Source organism: Palaemon carinicauda, chromosome 33, assembly GCF_036898095.1.
Source record: "Palaemon carinicauda isolate YSFRI2023 chromosome 33, ASM3689809v2, whole genome shotgun sequence".
Classification (NCBI taxonomy): Eukaryota; Metazoa; Arthropoda; class Malacostraca; order Decapoda; family Palaemonidae; genus Palaemon; species Palaemon carinicauda.
Genome location: NC_090757.1, coordinates 30,374,785 through 30,400,033, shown reverse-complemented (window position 1 = coordinate 30,400,033; position 25,249 = coordinate 30,374,785). Strand labels below are relative to the sequence as shown.

The 25,249-nt window shown below is 43.3% G+C and overlaps 1 pseudogene; it reads right to left on the bottom strand.

Moving 5' to 3' along the window:
- Positions 1-25,249, bottom strand: part of LOC137625913 (uncharacterized) — a 455,952-nt pseudogene that overhangs the window by 37,861 nt on the left and 392,842 nt on the right.

The following is a 25,249-nucleotide window of genomic DNA, read 5'->3' as shown; positions in this document are numbered from 1 at the left end:
AGAACGTCTAGCCGGAAGCACGACAGAGGAATAATTGAGGAGGTGTCAACAACAAATGATTGAGTACCTGGCCACAGGTGGCGCTGGTAAGTACACCCCCTTCTAGTATTGTGATAGCTGGCGTATCCCTCCATAGAATTCTGTCGGGCAACGGAGTTGACAGCTACATGATTATCGGGTAAGTTTAATATTGAAAATTGTGATTTACACTTACATGCGTATAGATCAGCAATGATAACCAATGCTGTGACAATCAACACAGCTACAGAAAACAGAAGGAACTTCCTGCCACATTTATCGCAACTATAATTGGTCACTTCCAAGTTCTTCCCTCTGAAGAAGTAATTGACATTTAAGAGAATTTCTTTACATGATTATCAAAATACCTTTCATTATATTTAGACCACCCAGTACTAAATAACAAAATTACATTATGTCTGGAAAACACGTATAACGACAATCTAATCAAAATATTCAATTGCTCATGCTATGAATAAAAGTTAATACTGCATTATAAAGTACTGTATCTAATGAAAGATGAAACCTAAAGATAAAATACATGTTGCAGTAGTAACACATGTAATGTCTGCAGAGTTTTATTAGAAAATATCTCAAGATTCTTATACATTTCTTTATACAAAATAAGGCTTAACATATGTTAAATGTACTAAGATTCCATAATCCTAAAATGTAGCTTCGTAAAATATTAACTAACTTGTAACGAAATCAACCTAGTATTCTATCACATTAACACCGTCACCTCTTACACTTTACACTATATTTTTTCATATTTAAAAAAAGAACATGAAATAATAACCAACACTGTACTGAAAATCTCTCAAGTACACAACTTTCAATTCAATATGCCTGAATTTTTTTTCTTGTAACACTTTTCAAATGCCAAAACCTAGAATGTACACAAACTTTTTAAAACCCGCACCTAAATGTAACCTTCATCAGCAGATCTTTACTGCAGTATTTATTGCCTATAAATTTTACAGAAATTGATATTTCAAGATACTGTAGTGTGGTTACAGCTAATCATGAGTAAGTAGCAAATAAAGATGGTTGCATTTGTGCCAGAGCAGAATTGCTATTATTACTCATGATTTCTGCAATTTAATTCTTTCCTTAAGCATATTAAACAGCAAATATGTTTTCCTACTTCCATTTCCTTATACATAAAAGTATGCAAATCAATAACTTTTAATTATAACTAAAGTTCACCACAGTTTATTTAGTGCCACAGTTCTGGTTGTCATAAAGCTTAGACTTACTAAATCTATTTTTTTTCTAGTTTTAAATGCAAAATAAATGGCCCAGGCCTTTGGCTCGATTTTTATGTGCTTTGAAATTTTACACAGTTCTCTCATCATACTGTGCTGCATTCAGTATAAATTCTGATTTTTCATGATGTATAATAAAATATCAATTGATGTAGATATCCAAGCTACCAATCTGTATGAACTACAATATATAGGTGTGAAAATTTTCAGTGCTTATAACTATAATATACGTGAACAAACTTGCTTTATCTACATAAGGATATAAGCTATAAAATATGGGAGAGTAAAATGATATTTTTATAATAGAATAAATTTTTTAACATACTTACCCGGTGGTTATATAAATATAGCTTTAGTCTCTGACGTCCCCGGCAGGAATTCAAAACTTGCGGCAATTGCAGATTGAGTAGCCAGGTATAACACCAGCGCCCTCTGTCGCGAGGTACAGAACCATTCCATGATTCCTCAGATTTTCCATGCCCATAGGCTGTCTCTCTAGAGGGGAGGAGGGAGGGAATCAAATTTATATAACCACCCGGCAAGTATGTTTAAAAATTTATTTTATTATGAAAATATCATTTTTAAACACAAGACTTACCCGGTGGTTACATAAATATAGCTTATTGACACCCTTGGTGGAGGGTCAGAGACAGCTAACATTGTTGGAATTTCACTTAAGAGTTAATAAACCTTAAGGGTTCGTACCTGATAAAGAACCTGACTTCAATGAATACTTTCATTATGTCTGCTTTCCTTATGAGATCCAGCAATCCACCCAGGGGGCTGAAGACCTCTAGGAGCTGTCAAACCGGTGTAAATACCTCTAAGTTGACAGGACCTCCTCCAATACCCTTGTTCCGGGTGCTCTCAAGGAACAAATTGACCACCTGACTAAAATCAATGATTGTGGAAGACTGTCGCAATCTCCACGAACAACCATAAAAATACAAAAGTTCCAAGAGAAGAAAAGGGTACTAGGATTATGGGAACGTAGTGATGGATCCTTCCCCCACTACTGCACTCGCTGCTACGAATGGTCCCAGAGTGAAGCATTCCTCATAAAGAGTCTGGACACGTTTCAAAATAATGTGAAGCGAACACAGATTTACTCCTCCAAAAGGTTGTGTCCTTAATGCTTTGCAACAATCTATTCTGCTTGAAGGCCACCGAAGTTGTTACAGCTCTAACTTCATGTGATTTGGCGTTTTAAAAACTTGGTCTGCCTCACTGCAATGTGCATGAGCCTCTCTTATTAAGACCCTGATGAAGAATGAAAGTGCATTCATCGACATCTGTAACAAGGACTTCTAGACAGAACACCGAGGAGCTTCCGACTTGCCTCGCAACTCTTCCGTACAGTCCAGGTAGAACTTCAGGGTTCTTACTGTGCACAGGACTCTCTCCAACTCCTCGCCAATCACATCCGAAAGGTTCGGAATCTCAAAAGCCTTGTGCCAAGGTTGAGAAGGGCGTTCGTTCTTGGCGAGAAAGCCTAACTGCAATGAGCAGATAGCTTTGTTATCTCGACAAAACCAACGTTTTAGCTAAAAGCAAGAATCCCACTGACTCTTTGAGCTGACGCCAGACTGACAACAAAAAGTGTCTTCATCGTGAGGTCGGTAAATGAAGCTGAATGCAAGGGCTCAAACCTGTCACTCATAATGAACTTCAGGACAATATTCAGATTCCAAGCTGGTGAATCCTGGAGCTGTTGCTTTGATGTTTCAAACGATTTGAGAAGTTTCTGTAGGTCTTTAACATTAGAAAGGTCCAAGTTTTTGTGCCATGAATACAGTTGCTAACATACTCTTGTATCCTTTGATGGTAAAGGATGACAAAATTGCGTTTCCTTTGAAGATATAACAGGAAGTCAGCAATCTGAGTTATAAAAGAACTGGACGAGGAAAGAGAGTTGACTCTGCACCATTCTCTAAAAACCTCGTACTTGGATTAGTAAACCTTGATGGTAAAAGTCCTCCTTGCCCTTGCAATAGCTCTAGTTGCTTCCTTCAAAAAAACCTCTAGTTCTTGGGAGTTTTTCGATAATCTGAAGACAGTTAGATGAAGAGCTTGGAGGTTTTGATGGTACCTTTCCAAGAAGGGTTGTTTGAGTAGATCTACTCTTAATGAAAGACTTCTTGGAGTGTCTACCATCCATTCCAGTACCTCTGTGAACCACTCTTTGAGGGCCAAAAGAGGGCTACTAGTCAATCCGTCCTTTCGTGTGACACAAACTTTTGCATCACTTTGAAATGAATTTGAACGGTGGAAATGTGTACATGTCCATGTCATGAGCTGTTTGACGCTCGACGTCGCGTTCTGCTTGATGCTTGACGTCGCATCCCATTAGATGCTCGATGTCACGGCTTGCTGGACGCTCGACGTCACGTCCTGCAGGACGCTCGACGTCACGTCCTGCAGGACGCTCGACGTCACGTCCTGCAGGACGCTCGACGTCACGTCCTGCAGGACGCTCGACGTCACGTCCTGCAGGACGCTCGACGTCACGTCTTGCAGGACGCTCGACGTCACGTCCTGCAGGACGCTCGACGTCACGTCCTGCAGGACGCTCGACGTCACGTCCTGCAGGACGCTCGACGACATGTTAGGTGGAAGTTCGACGTCACGTCTGTCTGCTTGACTCCTTGGGTTAAGGTGGCTAAATCACGACATTTAACGGGGGAGTTGTAAAGACGTTCGTCAACAAGAACCTCTCGACTAGTAGCCTTACGACGCTTGGCGACCAGGTGTGAAGTAACCCGACGCTCAGGGTCCAGGCCTGCTACTCTCTTGATGTTCGCCGGTTGATAAACCTGCATGAGCAAAGAGAGAGTTTCTGTTGCATATCTTGCAGCATATTAAAATTAGGATCAACCTGTTGTGGTACAGGAGATGTCACGTCTACCACAAGCTCTCTTTCTACACAGTTTAAAGAAAACGCAGAGCGTCCAGAGGACGATAACCCGTCTGACGGTGGAGGAAGAGCATGAACCGAGGTCATGACAGGCTCAGACAGCTGTCCTGCAACTGGGTGAGTTGGACGTTTCATGACAGTTGCCGACATCCTAAAAGGACGTTCGATAGGAGAGCTTTTTTCGGTAGAATGAAAAAACGCTCAGGACTGCTCCAAAGACTACAACCAGAAGCTTGTGGTGTCATGATAGGACGCTGATTGACCGTGTCCACCTTCCTCTTCAGAGGTCTGGAAGCTTGACGCCAGCCTCGTCTGGGTGCTGCGTCATCCGAAGATGACGAAAAAAACTTTTACCTCACCTTTCCCATGATGAAGGTGAGCGTCCTGGGAAGCGTCAAAAGGTATGCTGGAGGAGGCATCTGCTTGGGAGCTGAAGCCTCTCGTTTCCTTTTGTCGTTCGACATTACTTCTCCCAGGAGTTGGGGAGCTTAGAAGAGGTCTATGGTCGACATTCCTTGGAAGAGGTCTATGGTCGACATTCCTTGGAAGAGGTCTATGGTCAACATTCCTTGGAAGAGGTCTATGGTTAGAACGTTCGACATTCCTTCTCCCAGGGTTTAGGGAGCTTGGAAGAGGTCTATGGTTAGAAGAACGACAGGTCCTAGCAGACGCACCACCTATTTGAGGGGTGGTGCTTAGGCCAAAACAAAGAGCCCAAAACTGGACAACTTCCTCCTATACATGAACCTTCAGGAATTGCTTGAAGTTCGGATGGATGATGATGTGGAAGTAAGCATCCTGGAGGTCTAAAGAGACCATCCAGTGGACCTTTCCTACTGCTGTAAGGACTGATTTCGATGTCTCCATGGAGAACTTTGACTTCTGAACGAAGGCGTTGAGAGCAGTTACATTCAGGCCCGGACAATAGCCTCCCTCTCCAAAAAGAGAGACATTTGATGTTGCATAGCCTGTCCCTTTGGCTCCTCTCTGTATTTGACAGAGAGGTCTATCGGAGTAATTAATAAAGGAGGTTTCATTAGAAAAAAGATTTCGCATCCATCCTTTAGTAATAGCATGGACCAAAGGTCTGCTTCTCTCCTTTCCCAGGCTCGCCAGAAGTAGTTAAGTCTGGCTCCTAACGTTGTCTGTGCGGTTTAGAGAAAAAGTATGCAGAAACTTTCTTGCTGATTTAGACACCAAAACCTGCATCTTTGACCAACTCTTGAGGGAGAAGAGAGGAAGAAAGAAGGGTGGTGCGTACCTCAATTCTGACTTCTGATTCAAAGTTATCCTGCCTCATTGCCTGCATTCCTTAAGAGACTCAGGCTGTAAAAGTCTCTGTGGGGCTGCCACAAGGTCCTCGACCTTAACGTGGCTAGACCTCCACCCTTGCTATCCTGGCATACCTGATAAGGAGGCTGGCTTCATAGGTTTTTATGCCTCATTTAACTGCATTCCTTGAGACTCAGCGATCCACCCAGGTGGGTGTAAAAGTCTCTGTGGGGCTGCCATGAGGTCCTCGACCTTAACGTGGCTAGACCTCCACCCTTGCTATCCTGGCATAACTGATAAGGAAACTGGCTTCATTTACCTGCATTCCTTGAGAGACTCAGCGATCCACTCAGGGGGCTGTAAAAGTCTCTGTGGGGCTGCCACAAGGTCCTCGACCTTAACGTGGCTAGACCTCCACCCTTGCTATCCTGGCATACCTAATAAGGAGGCTGGCTTCATAGGTTTTTATGCCTCATTTAACTGCATTCCTTGAGACTCAGCGATCCACCCAGGTGGGTGTAAAAGTCTCTGTGGGGCTGCCATGAGGTCCTCGACCTTAACGTGGCTAGACCTCCACCCTTGCTATCCTGGCATAACTGATAAGGAAACTGGCTTCATAGGTTTTATGCCTCATTTACCTGCATTCCTTGAGAGACTCAGCGATCCACTCAGGGGGCTGTAAAAGTCTCTGTGGGGCTGCCATAAGGTCCTCGACCTTAACGTGGCTAGACCTCCACCCTTGTTATCCTCAAAGCTCTATTAGATGATCGAGATAACACCATCTTAGTAAACAGAGACTCCTTCGACGCCTTCCTTAGCGAAAACTCTGAAGGCAGGACGAGGAGCAGCAGGCACAAAATAAATAGGAAACTCTTCAGAAAACTCTCATGAGTTTCTTAAAGTCAACTGAAGGAACCTCTCATAAGAAAATTCCTCTAAAATATAAATAGGGGAAAAAAGATCGTCAATCCCTTCCTCCTACAAGTCTCTAACCGAGGTAGAGATGTCTTGTTTCCTGGGAGTCAACTCCTTAAGGTCCTGAATACTGGCCTCAAGCTTTTAGGTGTTTAATTCTCGCCCTCCTACAGACACCAAGAGTTAGTTCAAGCGGGCCTTGGTCTGAGAAAATAATGTCTTTCCAGTAAATATTTATTACTGTATGTTCCAACGCTAGACGCTCGCGGTCATTACGATCGGAACTAAGACGTTCGCGATCTCGACGTTTGGCCCAACTGGTGTAACCACGACGTCAGAGTCTTGATGCTCGACGTCACATGTAACTGCTTGACGCTTGGCATCATGTCTAACTGCTTGATGCTCGGCGTCATGCTTGACACTCTTAGTCAAGTCCAACTGCTGGACGCTAGACGCCATGCAACTGCTTGACGTTCGGCGTCGCGTAACTCTCGGAACAATGCCATTCATGATTTAGACGCTCGCGATCTAGACGCTTAGAGCTATGCTTGACACGAGACGTCACGTCCAACTGCTTCACGCTCGACATCACGTAACTGCTTGACGGCCGGCATCATGTCTAACTGCTTGACACTCGACGTCAAGTCCAACTGCTGGAGGCTCGACATTATGCAACTGCTTGACGCTCAATCCCACGTGACTTTCGGAATAATGACGCTCGCGATTCAGACGCTCGGAACTATGCCGTTCGCGTCTAAAACATTCGCTCATCGAACAAGAGAGACAAAGAAGTTTCACTCAGTTACAAACATCGTGTCAAACTCTTACAGCAGCGTTAGTAGCTTGTTGTCCAAAGCTCTGACCCTCGGCGTTATATAACACTTTTACTTACCCACGGCGAGGGCGAGCTCGAGGGGACATCTGGTCGGGTTCTAACGCCTCTCGTTTCCTTTCGCCGATCAACATTCCTTCTCCCAAGGGTTGGGGAGCTTGGAAGAGGTCTAAGGCTAGGATAACGACAGGTCCGAGCAGACACACCCTCCACTGTACTGAATACTGTAAATTCACTGCATATTTAGCACTGAAAACTTGCACTTTTAAACTCTTTCACATAAGACCATAAGTAGAACTGCCCGTTGTGAGAGATCTTACTATTCTGTCAAGGGCTTGAATGAGAATGCAATAGGTTTTCTGTGAATCCTATATAAATTGTAACAAAATATTTTATATAAAATATTAAATGAACAGATATAGGGATAATTTATATATACATATGTAAACAACCCTTATTACTAAAGGGTTTCCAATAAAAGATGATTTGCCACACTTTGCAATTGGAACATCTATATGTATTATACGATAAATATTAGTATTCCCAATATCGAAAAAGTAAACAACGATACAAAGAATTGTGGGACTATATCGATTGTCATGAATCCTACGTAGCGTAAAATTAACTGTATGCTAGTTTTATTTAATCTCTGAAATAGATTATCTAAAGAAAGTATACTAAAAGGACAAATATTTTCTCAAAATAACAGATTCCTTTCATCTTATACCAATATCGAAAAAGCAAACACCCATACACAGAATTGTGGGACTATATCGGTTGTCATGACTACTACGTAGCGTAAATTAAACTGTACGCTAGTTTATTTAATCTTTGAAAATAGATTATCTAAAGAAAGTATACTAAAAGGACAAATATTTTCTTAAAATAACATATATCTTTTATCTTATAAAACTTAAATACTTTGGTTTGTAAGATAGTATTCACTTATCATTCTTTGTAGAAAACGGAAGAAATTGCAAGTCATACTACGTAGTCTACATAGCTTACGTCATATGACTGTGACGTCATAGAGTAAGCGGAGCGTTTACCTACCGCCATCATGTTTTTCGTTAGTTTTACAGTAGGTTGAAAAAACTTCTAATCCTACCTTTTAAGCTATGAACATAGCGATCAAATACCAAACATAACAAAACCAAGCGAATGCCAATAACCAAATTAGTAGTACCAAGATAACTGCCACAATTCAGGTTAATAACGAGTGAATATCCAACGATGTTGCCGGCATAAGCGGCAGAGAAAATCTGAGGAATCATGGAACGGTTCTGTACCTCGCGACAGAGGGCGCTGGTGTTACACCTGGTTACTCAATCTAAATTGCCGCGAGTTTTGAATTTCTGCCGGGACCTCAGAGACTAAAGCTATATTTATATAACCACCGGGTAAGTCTTGTGTTTAAAAAGGAGAATTTAAAGCATAGTTAGTTAGTAAGCCTTATATAGGTTATGTCACCAATCATATTAATCATTATGTAATGCTTACCACTCCAGAAAGTTTATAATATGCACAGTAACTCCTGTGAGGATGATCATCAACTAACCACAGCTATCTTGAGTTATTTCCCATGCCATGCAATACAAAACATAAATGTAAACCTTCCTCATGTTAAAGCCCTCTGTTCCATGACAGACTAGATTCAAATTGATCATTTGACCAATAAATTGATATACAGTATATGTATTTTATACTAACATACTCCAATGATTTTCAAAGTGGTCAATTTACTCAAGTCAAACCTAAGTACAAAGGATAACATTTCAGAAGAGCCCTATTTCCTTGGCTTTCTTGATTTACCTTTCTATCATTTCAATTCCTTCTTTTTCCATTTTCTTTATCCGGATGTTAACATCATCACCAGTAACATGATCAAGTTTGCCAGTCTCCACGATATACTTCATACTATGCCCACCTAGAGATTTTTGCGTCATACCTGAGGATTAATCAGGAGCACTGTAGAAATGGACATAAATTGGGAGAGATGGACAACAAAAAAGGGCAGCCATAGAAGCAAAAGAGAAACACTGAGAAAATGATGGCTGAAATAAATGGACCTAATATACAAGTGCAGTAAAAAGGCATATAGAGCGTGTCTTAATTGGAAAATACTTACAAGACAACCATAACAGATAAGCTTATTGTTTGTTTAATATTTGCTGAGCAAACTACTGACATATATAAGTTTTCTACAATAAACATCAATATTGCAAGACAGAACAATCTACAGCAAGTGATAAATAAGCTCAACACAAGATATCAAAATAGAAAAGACCTTACAATAGGTCGTAGAAGCATAACTGACAAAGCGATGGGTGTCTACTGGAACATAACATTCATCATAATGGTCTGTAAAACGTGTTCTATGGTACCCGTTCATACCAGACGCAGAATAAGCTGCTGCATTGATTGGCCCAAGTTTACTTGGAATAGGAACTGTTATGGGTGAGGTCTCCCACCAGTTCACTCAACTATGAAAACTCCTTGTCTTGGACGAGGATTAGCGTCCGTTAGGATAAAAGACAAGGTGTGAGGGGCTACGATCTTCATACTGTACCTACTGACCTGCTGAAAATTGGATAGACTCTACACTTCTGGCACCACGCCTTCAAGGGGTAAAACGTAGGCGGCGCAAATGAAAACAAATATACATACATACACACATACTTAAGATACAGGTTTATATTATAGAGCACATCATTAAAAACTACAAACAGTCTCTCTCTCTCTCTCTCTCTCTCTCTCTCTCTCCAACACACACACACACACACACACACACACATTATGAAACAGCTTTTTGTGAATCGATATTGGCAGGGTTCAGATGTGCTTCTTACATATTGCGTAATATCTAATAACCTAGACAGGATGAAATTCAACGTGGTGCTCTTAACTTTCTTATTTCACTTCAACAAGACAATTGTTCAAAGATATTTCCACAATTTAGAAAATATTTTTTCCAGTAAAAAAAGACGTCTATAATAATACGAGAATTTTGTTGGTTATCTTATCCTCCAAGTAATCTATTCGTAATCTAAAGAAAGAGCGACAGGTTTATAAAAAATTTAAAGAATTAAAATTTAAAATACTTGAATTAAGTACTTTTTATAGAAGTAATCAGTAAATGAAACATATTGAAAACTAAATTTTAAAATATTTCATTCAAGTTTGGGTAGTTTTCAAACGGTAGCAAGTCACTCCGGCCCCTCGTTATTCCGGCCCCTAGTATTTCCGGCTCCGGCCTCCCCCGCGTTCGACCCAGGTCACTCCGGCCTCCCCCGCGTTCGACCCAGGTCACTCCGGCCTCCCCCGCGTTCGACCCAGGTCACTCCGGCCTCCCCCGCGTTCGACCCAGGTCACTCCGGCCTCCCCCGCGTTCGACCCAGGTCACTCCGGCCTCCCCCGCGTTCGACCCAGGTCACTCCGGCCTCCCCCGCGTTCGACCCAGGTCACTCCGGCCTCCCCCGCGTTCGACCCAGGTCACTCCGGCCTCCCCCGCGTTCGACCCAGGTCACTCCGGCCTCCCCCGCGTTCGACCCAGGTCACTCCGGCCTCCCCCGCGTTCGACCCAGGTCACTCCGGCCTCCCCCGCGTTCGACCCAGGTCACTCCGGCCTCCCCCGCGTTCGACCCAGGTCACTCCGGCCTCCCCCGCGTTCGACCCAGGTCACTCCGGCCTCCCCCGCGTTCGACCCAGGTCACTCCGGCCTCCCCCGCGTTCGACCCAGGTCACTCCGGCCTCCCCCGCGTTCGACCCAGGTCACTCCGGCCTCCCCCGCGTTCGACCCAGGTCACTCCGGCCTCCCCCGCGTTCGACCCAGGTCACTTCGGCCTCCCCCGCGTTCGACCCAGGTCACTCCGGCCTCCCCAGCGTTCGACCCAGGTCACTCCGGCCTCCCCAGCGTTCGACCCAGGTCACTCCAGCCTCCCTGGCGGCATGCACGTGTGTAAGGTTAGCAATATATATTGTTGGGTTGTTTGAGTGAGTGTGTGCGTGTGTGTGTGTGTGTGTGTGCAATATGCAATAAACAATAAATAAAACACCCTGTGTTATTTCCCAACACGACTCAAGGTCACAGTTCCCACTTCCCCTAACTCCCTCATTATCTTATCTCCCCTACTCTCTCTCTCTCTCTCTCTCTCTCTCCCCTACCCCTTGGTGGACAGAAGGGCGTTGCCTTAATTATCACTTTTCGGATTATTTACGAAGTATAAGTACTCTCAACTCCTACGCACAATATAAATATGGGCCAATAAAAAAAGAGAGGTCCAGTAAGAGGTAGTTGCGCTGCTGGTTCTTGGTTCCTGGTCCCTTATTGCTCACTCCGCAAAAGGGATTTTGACGTAGGAAAAATCTATTTCTGGGAAGAGGCCTGTGACGCCCGGTGAAAAGGTCCTTCTTTACACTTTTCTAATATAAATCTTCCAAATATACTAGAGAAAGATAAAAGCATGGAATGCAGAGGTTACTACCCTCGCGCGATCACCTTGTGGGTGTCGTGTATACAACAAGGGCGTGTGAAAACCACTATTCACAGGCTGTCTTCCATTTAGATAATCCCTTCATCAATGGGGAGGGCCGTCACTTTATAAGATAGGTGCAAAGCTTCTGAGCTTATTCCTATAATTAAGCTTGAATTACCTGTGCCTTAAATAAATTAATACCGTAATGAGATTCTCAATCTTTACTTTTAGAATGAGTTTATCAGGGAAAATCAGTACTAGGAAGGGAGAGGATATGTAGCGGCGCCCACCTATCCTCCTCCTTAGATTCCTAGACTGGGTTAAGTCTGTTTGGGGTGCAGATATCTATGGTTATCTATGGATATGTCGCTGATTATACACGATATCTTAAGATAGTTGTTCCGGGGGTTAGAACCCTGCGATACCCGACGTTAATTCTCTTGTAATATCACTCTCAGAAATATTATACAGTAGGAAGCTGCCTAAAAGGAACTTCCCTCAGGACGACATGGCTATCTCACCTAAAAATTGATTTTTCCTACGCCAGAATCCATTATATATATATATATATATATATATATATATATATATATATATATATATATATATATATATATATATATATATATATATATATATATATATATATATATATATATATATATATATATATATATATATATATATATATATATATATATATATATATATATATATATATATATATATATATATATATATATATATATATATATATATATATATATATATATATATATATATATATATATATATATATATATATATATATATATATATATATATATATATATATATATATATATATATATATACATACATAATCATTATATGTATTAAGTTACAATGTATATAATAAAAACACAAACACATGCATACAATTGGCTAGCTAAAGATAAATTTTAGAAAACCTATACAAAGAAAAAATAAGTACAATGAAATATAATTCTATTGAAGACCCCTTTATTTAGGTGCAACATTATAACGGCTTTTCTCCAAGTACCATTAACCCATTAAAGTTAAGGAATGTAACGAAGAGATCTGGTAAAACTACTTTACATTCTGAAACTTCATCAGAAGAACAGATGTGGACGTAAACAGGTTCTTATAATCACCATAAAAGTGGAGGGTGAAACGAAGAAGAACCTTATAAAAAAAATCTGGTCTCGTACTCAATTCATTAATTCAAAAATTTCACTGCCAAAAGAGTAGATGTTCATATAAAACCAACCAAATAAATAAAAAAAAATCAGGTTCTAAAAAATTCCACCGCTATAAAAACGTTTTGAGCCTAACACGAGTTGTTAGTTACATAAATTATACATTTATTGCAGAGGAAAAGGTATAAATGCAAATACTTGATAACGTAATAACGGATTTTGAGCGAAGCGAAAAATCTATTTTTGGGTGAGATAGCCATGGCGTCCTGATGGAAGGTTCCTGTTTGGTAGCTTCCTTGGGTATAAGACTACTAAGATATTCCCAGAGAATTTAACCACAGGTTATCACAGAATTCTAACTTCTGGAGCGAGTATCTCAAAGGTTTCCCTTTAAGACATCGTAATACAACAGGGGACACGCATGTCTGAACGTGCCACATAGCTATCTCCACCCCGAACAGAGTTAATGCTTCGGTGTGTAAGGGCTGAGAATAGCTGGGAGCCGTTCCACAGCTAATCTCACTCGTGGCTACTACTGATACTCGAGACGTAAACAAACGGACGCCATTGCTCTAATGACGTCACGCGCGTCTTTATCCTGACGCCAGTTGCTGCCCATCACCATGATACAATTGTGTAGGGTGGGAACAAAACTGGACGAAGTAGTAGGGAGGGTCCATCAGGACGCCAAGGCTATCTCACCCAAAAATAGATTTTTCGCTTCGCTCAAAATCCGTTTTTTGGGCTCAAGCCATGGCGTCCTGATGGAAGAGTACCAGAGAATCGATGTATCGTGGTAGATTTTCCCCCAGTGTTAAGTGCCTAGGCATTGACAAAACAGCAAAGTAATCTTAGGTAAAGAACCATAGGAACGAAGTATCCTGCCCCCCATTGGTAGGAAGTTCCCATGGGCTATGCCGACGTCAAAATGGTATTGAAGGGCTATTCATCCTGACAGAAGAACTTTTAAGAACTTAGAGATGAAGCAGAATGTTTGATATTTGTATAGGAACATTCTGAATTAGGCCAGTGGTGGTTGGGCACTGTGTATAGAGTTCATCTCCTGATTATCAGAAGTAAGTATTCGTGTAGGAACCTTACTGAGACAAGGTGAATATAATTTAGGATTAGACATCTTAAATTCTTCATGACCATAAGAGAGGAGGAATAAATAAAACTATGACAGTATGTATTTCATAGTAGGTAGGAGCTGAAAGAGACGCATAAGTAATAAAATAGAAATTTTATTTCACAATGCATAAATTAAATAATTTACAGCAAAAGTAAAGTTCATTTACAGTAATAATAATGTACATAGAAATAAAGGCTTGCTCTTGAATCTGAAAAGGAATTTCAGGATTAGTAGGTACTCGTTCTCGAGGAACGCAAGTCTTTAAACAACACATCATGCTCAAGGCATGCGGCACTTGTGTGACACTATGACATTTCACCTGGGATAAGAACAGTTATAAAAGCACTAAGTGTTTTTAGACATCACTATGAATCGCTCGAGGGTCAACATAGGCACCCGAAGAGTTAGAGTCCCAAGTAACTCACTGTTCTACGCAGAGTTAGGTGCAGGTTTCATAACACTACCTGCGGCTACCACAAAATGTTTGACTTCGTGCACTTGTTTCGCATAATGTTTAAAGAAAACTCGCGAGGACTTCCAGCCCGTAAAGTTTTTAAGGCTCTCAAAGTCCATGCTCTGAAAGAAGTTCAGAGACGATGCCACTTTTCTAGGATCATGACCAGCGGGTGTACTGTTCGGATCCGCTCTGCGAATGAAGTAGGTGATTTTCGCTCTTAATTGTTTCAGTGACAGGTCGCTGCCCGATGTTTCTCCTTTGAAGAGTTGGCCTCCACCAAAGTTCGAAGTTCTGCGAAGATAGACCTTGAGACTCTCTACTGGACATAGAGAGACATCCTCCTTCAGGGGGCATATTCTCCAAGGGCCCCATCTTTTGGTGGGTAATTCGTTTTTAGCGAGAAACGTCGGATCAGGGGAGAGGGTCACTTCTCCTGAATCAGCAAACAGGATGTGTCCCTCTTCTCTTGATAATGCCACTATTTCGCTGACTCGAGCTCCCGAGGCGAGAGCAAATAAAAATATAACTTTCTGAGTCAGATCCTTGAGGGGGCATGAATCATTGTCCAAGTTAGAGGCGAAATGGAGTACCTTGTCTAGTGACCAGGAGATCGGTTTCGGAGGGGGTGCTGGGCGTAGGCGAGCACATGCTTTTGGTAATTTGTTAAAGATGTCGTTGGACAGATCAATTTGGAAAGCATATAGAATTGGTCTAGTCAAAGCCGATTTGCAGGTTGAAATCGTATTGGCTGCTAATCCTTGTCCATGAAGGTGAATGAAGAAGGACATACAGAAATCAATGGTGATTTCTTTAGGATTTTTTGCTTTAACAAAGGAGACCCATTTCCTCCAGGATGATTCATATTGCCGTCTCGTGGATTCGGTCTTGTATTCCTCTAGGAAGTCTAGACTTTTCTTCGAGATCCCAAACCTCTTCTTTGCGGCAAGGGAGAGAAAATCATGAGATGAAGGTCCTTGATTTTCGATGATGAAGCGAAGACAGTCGACTTCTGTACTTGTTGAGAGAGAACTGGGCCCGGGAGAGGGATCAGCTTGGGCTGCAGCTCCAGGACCAGGGGGTACCAGTTGCTCCGGGGCCACTTGGGAGCCACTAGGGCCGCTGTCCCTTTGAAGGTTCTCAGTTTGGAGAGGACTTTCAACAGAAGGTTGGTGGGAGGGAACAGGTATATCTTGGACCATCTGTTCCAGTCCAGTGACATGGCGTCCACCGCTTCTGCTTTGGGGTCCTCGTACGGGGCTACGTACAGAGGAAGTTGATTGTTGTCGCTCGTTGCAAAGAGATCTATCTGAAGTTCTGGGACTTGATGAGAGATGAAGGAGAATGATCTTGCGTCTAGAGACCATTCCGACTCTATCGGGTTTGTCCGAGATAGAGCATCCGCTGTCACATTGCGGAATCCTTGTAGGTGAACTGCAGACAGGTGCCACTTCTTCTTCTCCGCCAGACGGAAGATTGGGAGAAGCACCTGATTTATCTGGGGCGATCTTGAGCCTTGGCGATTGAGACAACGAACTACCACCGAGTTGTCTAGGGTTAGACGGATGTGGATCGAGGGCGGCGGGGATAACTTCTTCAGAGTAAGAAGGACCGCCATGGCCTCCAAGATGTTTATGTGGAACGTCTTGAATAGTGGAGACCAGGTCCCTTGAGCTTGTTTCAGGTGGGAGTGACCTCCCCAGCCTTCCAGTGAGGCATCCGTGTGGATGTTGAGTGATGGAGGAGGGTGTTGGAGAGGAATGGACCTTTTCAGGGCCTTTGCTTCCGACCACGGCTTTAGGAGGCGTCGAAGTCTGTTTGGAAGCCGTCTCTTGAGGTCTCTTCGAGCGATGGATGCCGAGCGTCTCCAGACTCCCGCGGCATCCTTTAGCTGTGCGCGAAGCACTGGGTTTGTCACTGAGGCGAATTGTAGAGAGCCTAGAACTCGTTCCTGCTGTCGTCTTGAAATGCGTTTGGATTTCAGTAGTCGCTTGACAGACCCTGCTATTTCCTTCCTTTTCTTCTGGGGGATGGAAAGGCGGTGTGACTGAAGATTCCAGTGGATTCCCAACCACTGAAACTTCTGAGCTGGAGAGAGGCGAGATTTCTTCTCGTTGATCTTGAATCCCAGGTGTTCTAGGTACTGGGTAACTTCGTTGCAAGACTTTGCACACTCTTCGGGCGATGGAGCCCAGACTAGCCAGTCGTCGAGGTAGGCCATCACCTGGACGTTTCTTAGGCGGAGCTGTTGTACTATGGCATCCGCCAGCTTTGTGAAGATCCGAGGGGCCACATTGAGGCCGAATGGCATGGCCCGGAAGGCGTAGCTTTTCCTTTGGAGTCGAAATCCTAGGTAGGAGGAAGCGTGATGGTTCATTGGAATGTGCCAATAGGCATCCGCCAGGTCTATAGAGACCGTGTAGGAACCTTGAGGCAGAAGGGTCCTTATTTGTTGAAGCGTCAGCATCTTGAATTTGTTGTTCTCTATGAACTTGTTGAGGGGGGATAAGTCCAGAATGACTCTGAGCTTGTCTGAGTCCTTCTTGGGAACGCAAAACAGTCTCCCTTGGAACCTGGTGGACTTTACCTTCCTTATCACCTTCTTGTTCAAGAGGTCTAGAACATATTCTTCCAGAATGGGGGTCGATTGTTGAAAGAACCGCTGGAAGATTGGGGGTGGTTGCACCCAACTCCAGCCTAGACCGTTCTTGATGATGCTGTGTGCCCAGGGATCGAAGGTCCAACGATCCTGGAATTGGCGGAGTCTTCCTCCCACCGGAAGCACTTCATTGCTTCTGGTGTCCCGAGGACTTGTTGCCTCGGCCGCTAGCTCCCTTTCCTCCTCTACCTCTGGAGGGACGACGAGATGCGTCTCTGCTTGCACCCCTGGACGAGCCTCTACCTTTGGCATGAAAGGTAGTGGATGGTTGCTCAAAGGCAGGGGTGAAGACCGGTGACTGTGACAACACCGGTTGGGGGACAAATTGAAAGGTCTGCTGTGGTTGGGCAACCACTTGGGAGGTAGCGGGTCCCGGAAACTGACGTCGTTGTTGACGTTGCTGGGGTTTTGGCTTCTGTGGTTTCCTCTTAGGCTGAGGTCCATCGTCCTGAGAGGGTTTCCTTTTTCTGGACATGCCCCACTTGTGGAGAAGGTTCCTATTCTCCGTGGCGGCTCTGTCAGTTATTTCCTTGACAAGGTCAGAAGGAAACAGGTGCTTTCCCCAGATGTTGGAGGAAATCAGCCTCCGGGGTTCGTGTTTCACGGTGGCACCGACAAACACGAATTCACGACAGGCTCTACGAGCCTTTATGAAATGGTACAAGTCCTTCATTACTGTAAGTAAGTGGGATTTGGCTAGTACCATGTAGTGATCAGGTACTCTTGTGTCACAGGCCATCACTTCCAGTTGGACTTGATGAGAAAGAGATGCCGCAAGCCTCTCCTTCGTGTCTTGTTCCCGGCGAAGGAGGTGATCATTGAGCTTAGGGAGGTCCTCATTAAACTGACGTCCGGCGACGTCAGGATCGAGCCTACCCACGACGAAAGTATGCTGAACATCTTTCCAGTGTCGAGCGTCAGGGGGTGTCACGATGGAGAAGGGTCTGCACTCCTCCAGTGCAGGGCAGGGTTTTCCTTCTTCCGCCGCTTTAAGGCATGCAGCTAAGGCCTTTTCCAAGAAAGGAAGAACCGCAGTGTCAGGTGCGACGTATGTAGGATGCTTCTTGCTCAAGGCAGGAAGCTTAGAGCAGGTAAAGCCCCTGCTCTTAAATGCGGAGGCTAGCATAGCCTGGGCCTTTGCGAGATCGAACACTATCTCTTCTTTAGGTTCGGTCTCTTCCTTCGAGGCAGGTTCGGAACGAAGCCGGACGTAACAGTCCGGGTAGGCCTCGAAGCTTGGGAAGAACTCCACATCTTCCAGCGGGACCGTGCCGATCTTGTCACTAACAAAGATCCTGCCGGTCGCAATAACCATATGCTCTGCATACCTCCACGGGTTGGCATGAGAGCAAGCTGGGAGATCCTTAACCGAAATTTTCTTCGGTTCTCTGGATCCAATCATTGACCTGATGGACTCCTGGTTCTCCTTCAGTCTGTCGTCCATGACAGCTCTAATCAGCCGGATCAGTTCTTGGGTAGACGAAGAAGGATCCGGGGTCGAGGAGGTAGACGGAATGGACACATCCGTCGGTGTAGGAGTAGGCGGAGGGATGGATGAGGGAGGAGCTCCAAGCTCCGACTCGGTGTATTCCACCTTGTCTTCGTCCTCTTCGGCTCCTTGAGCCATAAGCGTCTTCTCCGTGTCTTCCGAGACGTCAGAGATCTGTTCATCATCCTCGGAATCTAAACGACACTCATGCATGGACTGAGCCATGACCACATCAGGTTCCACCGTAATTTGGACAGTGGGGATTGCTTCTTTCGGAACCACTGAGTCAGGGGAGGCCTTAGGGAACAACAGGGACCTCAGTTCTTCGGTGGCCAGGTACGGTCCGGTAGCATTTTTCTGAAAGCCACGCACCCACTTGCGCAGCTTTTCACGAGAAATGTCTCTAACCTCCGCTGAGGGAGGGTTATGGAAGGCCTCAACTAGGTGGGCCTGGCAGACCGTACAATCTAGTGGATTCCAGAACTTCAAATCCCCTTTCTTGTCTGCACAAGGGGCGTGAGTCCTGCAAGCCGTATGCCCGTAAAACTGCGGGCGTTTCACAGCGCAGAAGGCGAAGTCACACTTCATCTGCTCCTCCTGTGGAAGAAAGAGAAAATGAGTATGGGGGAGTCATAAGAATGGCTCTTAAACTAAGTTAATATTAATCATTAATTTTAACTTAAAGAAGGTGTGATGCATAAAGAATGAAAACAGTAAAGGAGAACACGCTCCATGCATCTCGCCCGGCTGGTTACCATAAGCTTGGTCCTGGGATAATCCAAATGACCGAGATCATTGGATATAGTTTCCTAGGATTCCCATTATTTTGGAACTCCATGGAAAGCCAAGGACAAGGTTGGGATCGAATTCATTCGGTTCCCAGTTAAGAGCCAGAAGGCCTCATTAAAGGTAACTGCTTCTGGCAACCAGCCGTGCTAAGATGCACATAGCATGCTGGAATTTAGAAGAATGCAAAGAGACAGCATGATCACTAATAGAGCAGTACTAGGTACTGATCTTAAAAGCAAAGCAGCTTATCTATTTGCTATGTAGGGCTATCCTAGTCTTATGATAGCTACAGTGAGGGGGTGCAAGTATTCTTGACGCCTCTGGGGCATCCGGCAAGCCGCCGGCATGCCGGAGCTCGCTCCCGCATAGATTCTGGCATTAGAACAGACAATTTTCAAAAGTCAGTTAGATACCAGGATGGCGGCCGCCGGCACAACGGCGGCACGCCGGCAGGAAGCGGCGGCTCCGGCAGCCGGAGGATGCCAGGTTGGTGACTGGGATAAGGATGGTACAGGTAGTATCGGGTTGCCGGCAGTATATGCCGGCACTCCGGTGATCGACCGGCAAGCGGACGATTAGATAGGAGTAGGAGAGCCGCCGGTAGTAGCCGGCGGTAGCCGGCAGTCCCTCGGTACACGGGGGGCTGGCGGCAAGGGTAGGGAAGTCACCAAGAGGGAGGCAGGTATTGCCGACAGTAGAGGCGGCAAGAGACTGGCACCCGGATAGATAGAGAGACAGGGGGAGGGGGGAAGGGATGCAGGAAGTACCGTCAGGGTTCCGGACATCCCTCCCCCTCCCTGAGAGGGTGTACCCATGATAGAGACAGGCTCTAACATCCATAAGCAGGGGTCACTAGGGACCGGGAGCAGGTAGCCCAAGGGAGGGCTAGGGAACACCCAATAGGGGGGGGGAGACTCCCCTATGCAGAACTATACTAGTAACTAACCTTATAGGACACTATGAAGGTATATGTACCAGAGCGGACTGCACAGGGAAGCTCGGGTAGCCCTACTCATCCACCCTAAGGAGGAGTTGTAGGACAGGGGACAGATGAGTATAAACTAACCTAAGCATAGGCTAGGCTATACAAGAGATAGGTGGGGAGGGAGAAGAGAGAGGTCTTCCCAGGAAGGGTTTCTGTACCAGAGCGGCCACTAAGGGAAGGGAGGACATTCCCTAACCTAAGATCAGGCTGATCGGCTAAAACGGTGCAAGAGTACAGTTTCAGCATGGAACAGAGAAACCTTCCTAACCCGACCTAGAACAGGGCTAAAAGTCCTGAACTAGGCAAGGAAGAAGACATATCGCTATCGCAGGAAAGTCATAGACTATCCTAGCCATAGAGGTAGGCTAGCCTAACCTCACTCTCAGACGCAATCCTAAAGGGGGTTCATTCCTTTAGGGAGGACTGAGAGGCGATATATACTCTATTAGACAATTAATCCCTTTACTCAGAAAAGGGATCAAGGCTAAATAGAGGGAATGCCAAGGCAGGGGATGAAGGAAGCATATAGGGGTCCTAAGGTTAGGTTAGGCTAGAAAGAATCACTGACTAGCCTATCCCCTATATGGTCCCTGAAGGCGAAAACATTTGCATCACTAGTCAAAAGTATTGTAAATTAATAATGCCACTATCTTCATAACTTAGTCTAGGATCACTAATAAATCATGCATGAACACTTGTATGTAGGCTCCTGGCCTGGGGGCTATAGTAGCCGACTGGTATAAGGTCAATCGATGACCGATAAAAAGCGTCAAAACACGATATAAAAGTTCCTAGCTATGAAGACTAAATAAACTAATGTATTCGATTAGTATATAATGCCGGAAGCCTTGTTGTGGCTAACTAAATAAGACATGCAAAACAACAACGACGCCATAAAATGGCGGGTCCGGTAGAGGCACAGCTCTGCCACAAAACATCAATTATTTCGCAAAATAATATTTACTTTACGGCCAGAGCTTAATTAAACAATACTGGAACCTTGTACTCAACTTTCCAGAAGAAGGCGAGGCTGAAGGTAACGACATAGCGAAGATGCAAAGCGATAAAGTTAACACAAGGGAAAATCCGTCTAAGTAGGGCAGCTACTAAACAAAGGATAAAGACGCGCGTGACGTCATTAGAGCAATGGCGTCCGTTTGTTTACGTCTCGAGTATCAGTAGTAGCCACGAGTGAGATTAGCTGTGGAACGGCTCCCAGCTATTCTCAGCCCTTACACACCGAAGCATTAACTCTGTTCGGGGTGGAGATAGCTATGTGGCACGTTCAGACATGCGTGTCCCCTGTTGTATTACGATGTCTTAAAGGGAAACCTTTGAGATACTCGCTCCAGAAGTTAGAATTCTGTGATAACCTGTGGTTAAATTCTCTGGGAATATCTTAGTAGTCTTATACCCAAGGAAGCTACCAAACAGGAACCTTCCATCAGGACGCCATGGCTTGAGCCCAAAAAAACTGTTTAACAAACGAAAAGTGGCGGATGAGAAAGGCTCTTTTCTCAATGCATCATATCTACATCAAAAAATTTCGGACATCATACCGTCTTCTTCTTCTTCTTCTTGGGGTATTAAAGCCAATATAGGAACAGCGAATCTGATCTGCGTATTAACTGATTTATAGTGTCAGGCTAATCCTATCTTTGTCCAAGAGGAATTTGACAATCAAATCTTAACCTTTTAACCTCTGGTTATTTCAATCTTTATAGTTTTGATTCCCAATTTATTGGAATTATTGGATTTATGTACATTTTGCTTTCATGACCCCTCTCTCTCTCTCTCTCTCTCTCTCTCTCTCTCTCTCTCTCTCTCTCTCTCTCTCTCTCTCTCTCTCTCTCTCTCTCTCTCTATATATATATATATATATATATATATGTATATATATGTATATATATATATATATATATATATATATATATATATATATATATATATATATATATATATATATATATATATATATATGTGTGTGTGTATATATATATATATATATATATATATATATATATATATATATATATATATATATATATATATATATATATATATATATATATATATATATATATATATATATATATATATATATATATATATATATATATATATGTGTGTGTGTGTTTAAAAATTTCCTATTAAGAAATATCTATGCCATTATTTAAATGATTTGTAGATTTCAACGTTTTACATTTCCATATTTTCTGGCTATAATAGGAAAGGGTAGCCAAAAGTTTATTTTATTATAAAAGGAAAATGGCCTCGGTATGTACAGTAAATGTAACGTATGGAAATAATTTTCCTTCCTTTGGTAAAATATCTGTGAACATGAGAGAGAACGCTTTGTAGGCGTAGCCATTATAACTGCTGTCGATTGACGTTCTGTACTTATCAGAAACAGTGCTTTATAAACAAGGCTTGTTCGAAATGACTTTTATGGCTTTCAATGACGTGATTAGAGTCCTAATCTTATGAGCAGAAATTTCATTCCTCAAAGACTTGAGATATGGGTGGGTGCATTATAGAATTTACGGCATAGTCGAACCATTATGCACTATAAAGGTCATTCAACGATTCAACTAAGCATGAGTAAAATTAATTGTGTAATTGTGTAAAATTTTGATAATAGATGATTTAATAAAATAAAGCAGATTACCTATTTTATATATATATATATATATATATATATATATATATATATATATATATATATATATATATATATATATATATATATATATATATATACGCACATATATATACATATATATATATATATATATATATATATATATATATATATATATATATATATATATATATATATATATATATATATATATACATATACATATGAATATAACACGTGGGTTTTCTGGAGAAATGTATTTTTGAATGACTTGTAATTCATGAATGCCCTTCCTATGTATCCCTGGTTGACCTAAGATCAAAATTCTTCCGAGGTTCCTAATAGTTTTCCACTGACCACCTAAATAAAAAAAGAGCTGAAAATGTGAATATATCCGGGATTACGACTGACGGAACTCGCTCGCCTCTAAGACCTTAATCCATCTTCTGTTTCAGAACTTCTTTAAACCGAAAACTCCAGGTAAAATGGCCGAAATCGTCAGACTTCGATACGATATATTCTGTCTCTCACCCGCAACTTTCGTTTGGTTTGACCAAGGTTTATAGATTAAGGTGGTCTTCTCAACCCCGACCAAAAATATGACACTTCTGCGCAGGTACAGACTGTGGCGTAGGCAGGACCTATAGGTGCGGCCAAGGTCTATAGACTATTTCCACCCAAGCATACCAAAGGTCGATCACCCCTGGACCGGGCAGTTGTTTACAAGCAAATGTGGTGTACACGGTTTACAGTCACTGCGGCCTCTAGTTACACCGGCCCTCAGGCACTCCGGCCTACCACCCAAGTCACTCCTGTCCACTAATTATACTATATCTAGAAAGTCGTTTTGTGTTTCGAAAACCTCGGTACCTCAACTCCGAGGAAGGAGACAGCGTTAACGACTAATATCTATTACGCTAACTCAAAAAGCTAGTATGTTTTGTAGTAGCAGTATGGTGGTGGTAGTAGTAGTAATATTAGTAGTAGTAAATTTCTACTATTACTACTACTACTACTACTACTACTACTAGTAGTAGTAGTAGTAGTAGTAACTACTACTACTAGTAGTAGTAGTAGTAGTGGTAGTAGTAGTAAATTTCTACCTCTACTATCATAATCGTTATTATCATTAATAGTATTTATTATTACGGAGGAAGAGAGAGAGAGAGAGAGAGAGAGAGAGAGAGAGAGAGAGAGAGAGAGAGAGAGAGAGAGAGAGAGAGATGTCAGGTTGTTGTGACTTGACCCAGCTTTTACCGGACTCTCTTTTTTTTATTGACCCATATTTATATTGTGCGTAGGAGTTGAAGAGTATTTATACTTCGTAAATAATCCGAAAAGTGATAATTAAGGCAACACCCTTCTGTCCACTAAGAGAGAGAGAGAGAGAGAGAGAGAGAGAGACTATAGGACATACGTGATAGAGTAGGGGAGATAAGATAATGAGGGAGTTAGGGGAAGTGGGAACTGTGACCTTGAGTCGTGTTGGGAAATAACACAGGGTGTTTCGAACGCGGGGGAGGTCGGAGTGACCTGGGTCGAACGCGGGGGAGGCCGGAGTGACCTGGGTCGAACGCGGGGGAGGCCGGAGTGACCTGGGTCGAACGCGGGGGAGGCCGGAGTGACCTGGGTCGAACGCGGGGGAGGTCGGAGTGACCTGGGTCGAACGCGGGGGAGGTCGGAGTGACCTGGGTCGAACGCGGGGGAGGCCGGAGTGACCTGGGTCGAACGCGGGGGAGGCCGGAGTGACCTGGGTCGAACGCGGGGGAGGCCGGAGTGACCTGGGTTTTCCTGTCGAACAAAGCGCATCCTTTGTAGATGCAGAAACTTCTATTCAAAAAGAGCTGAGTCTATCGGCAATGCTGTTTTGTTTGCCAGTGGAATTTGTTAATGATTTGCAAAATGATGAATATGTAAAATTTGACACTGAAAAAGAAGCATTAGGGAAAGCGATGGAAGATGGAGGCTTACAATACGTAGGTGGTTATATAGCTCGTAAGTTTCCTGAATATGAATTCCTTGGAACTGCAGCGACGAAGGGAGATGGCACGTGGATTGGTGCCATAAGTGCAAGAGATGGAAAACTAATGCAACCAAGCGAAGAATTTTTGGTGCATTTAAATACGATGGAAAAAAAATTTTCTTTGTCATCATAGGGAAAAATATCTAAAACCTGGAAAAGGAGCGACAGATAAATTGACTGATTT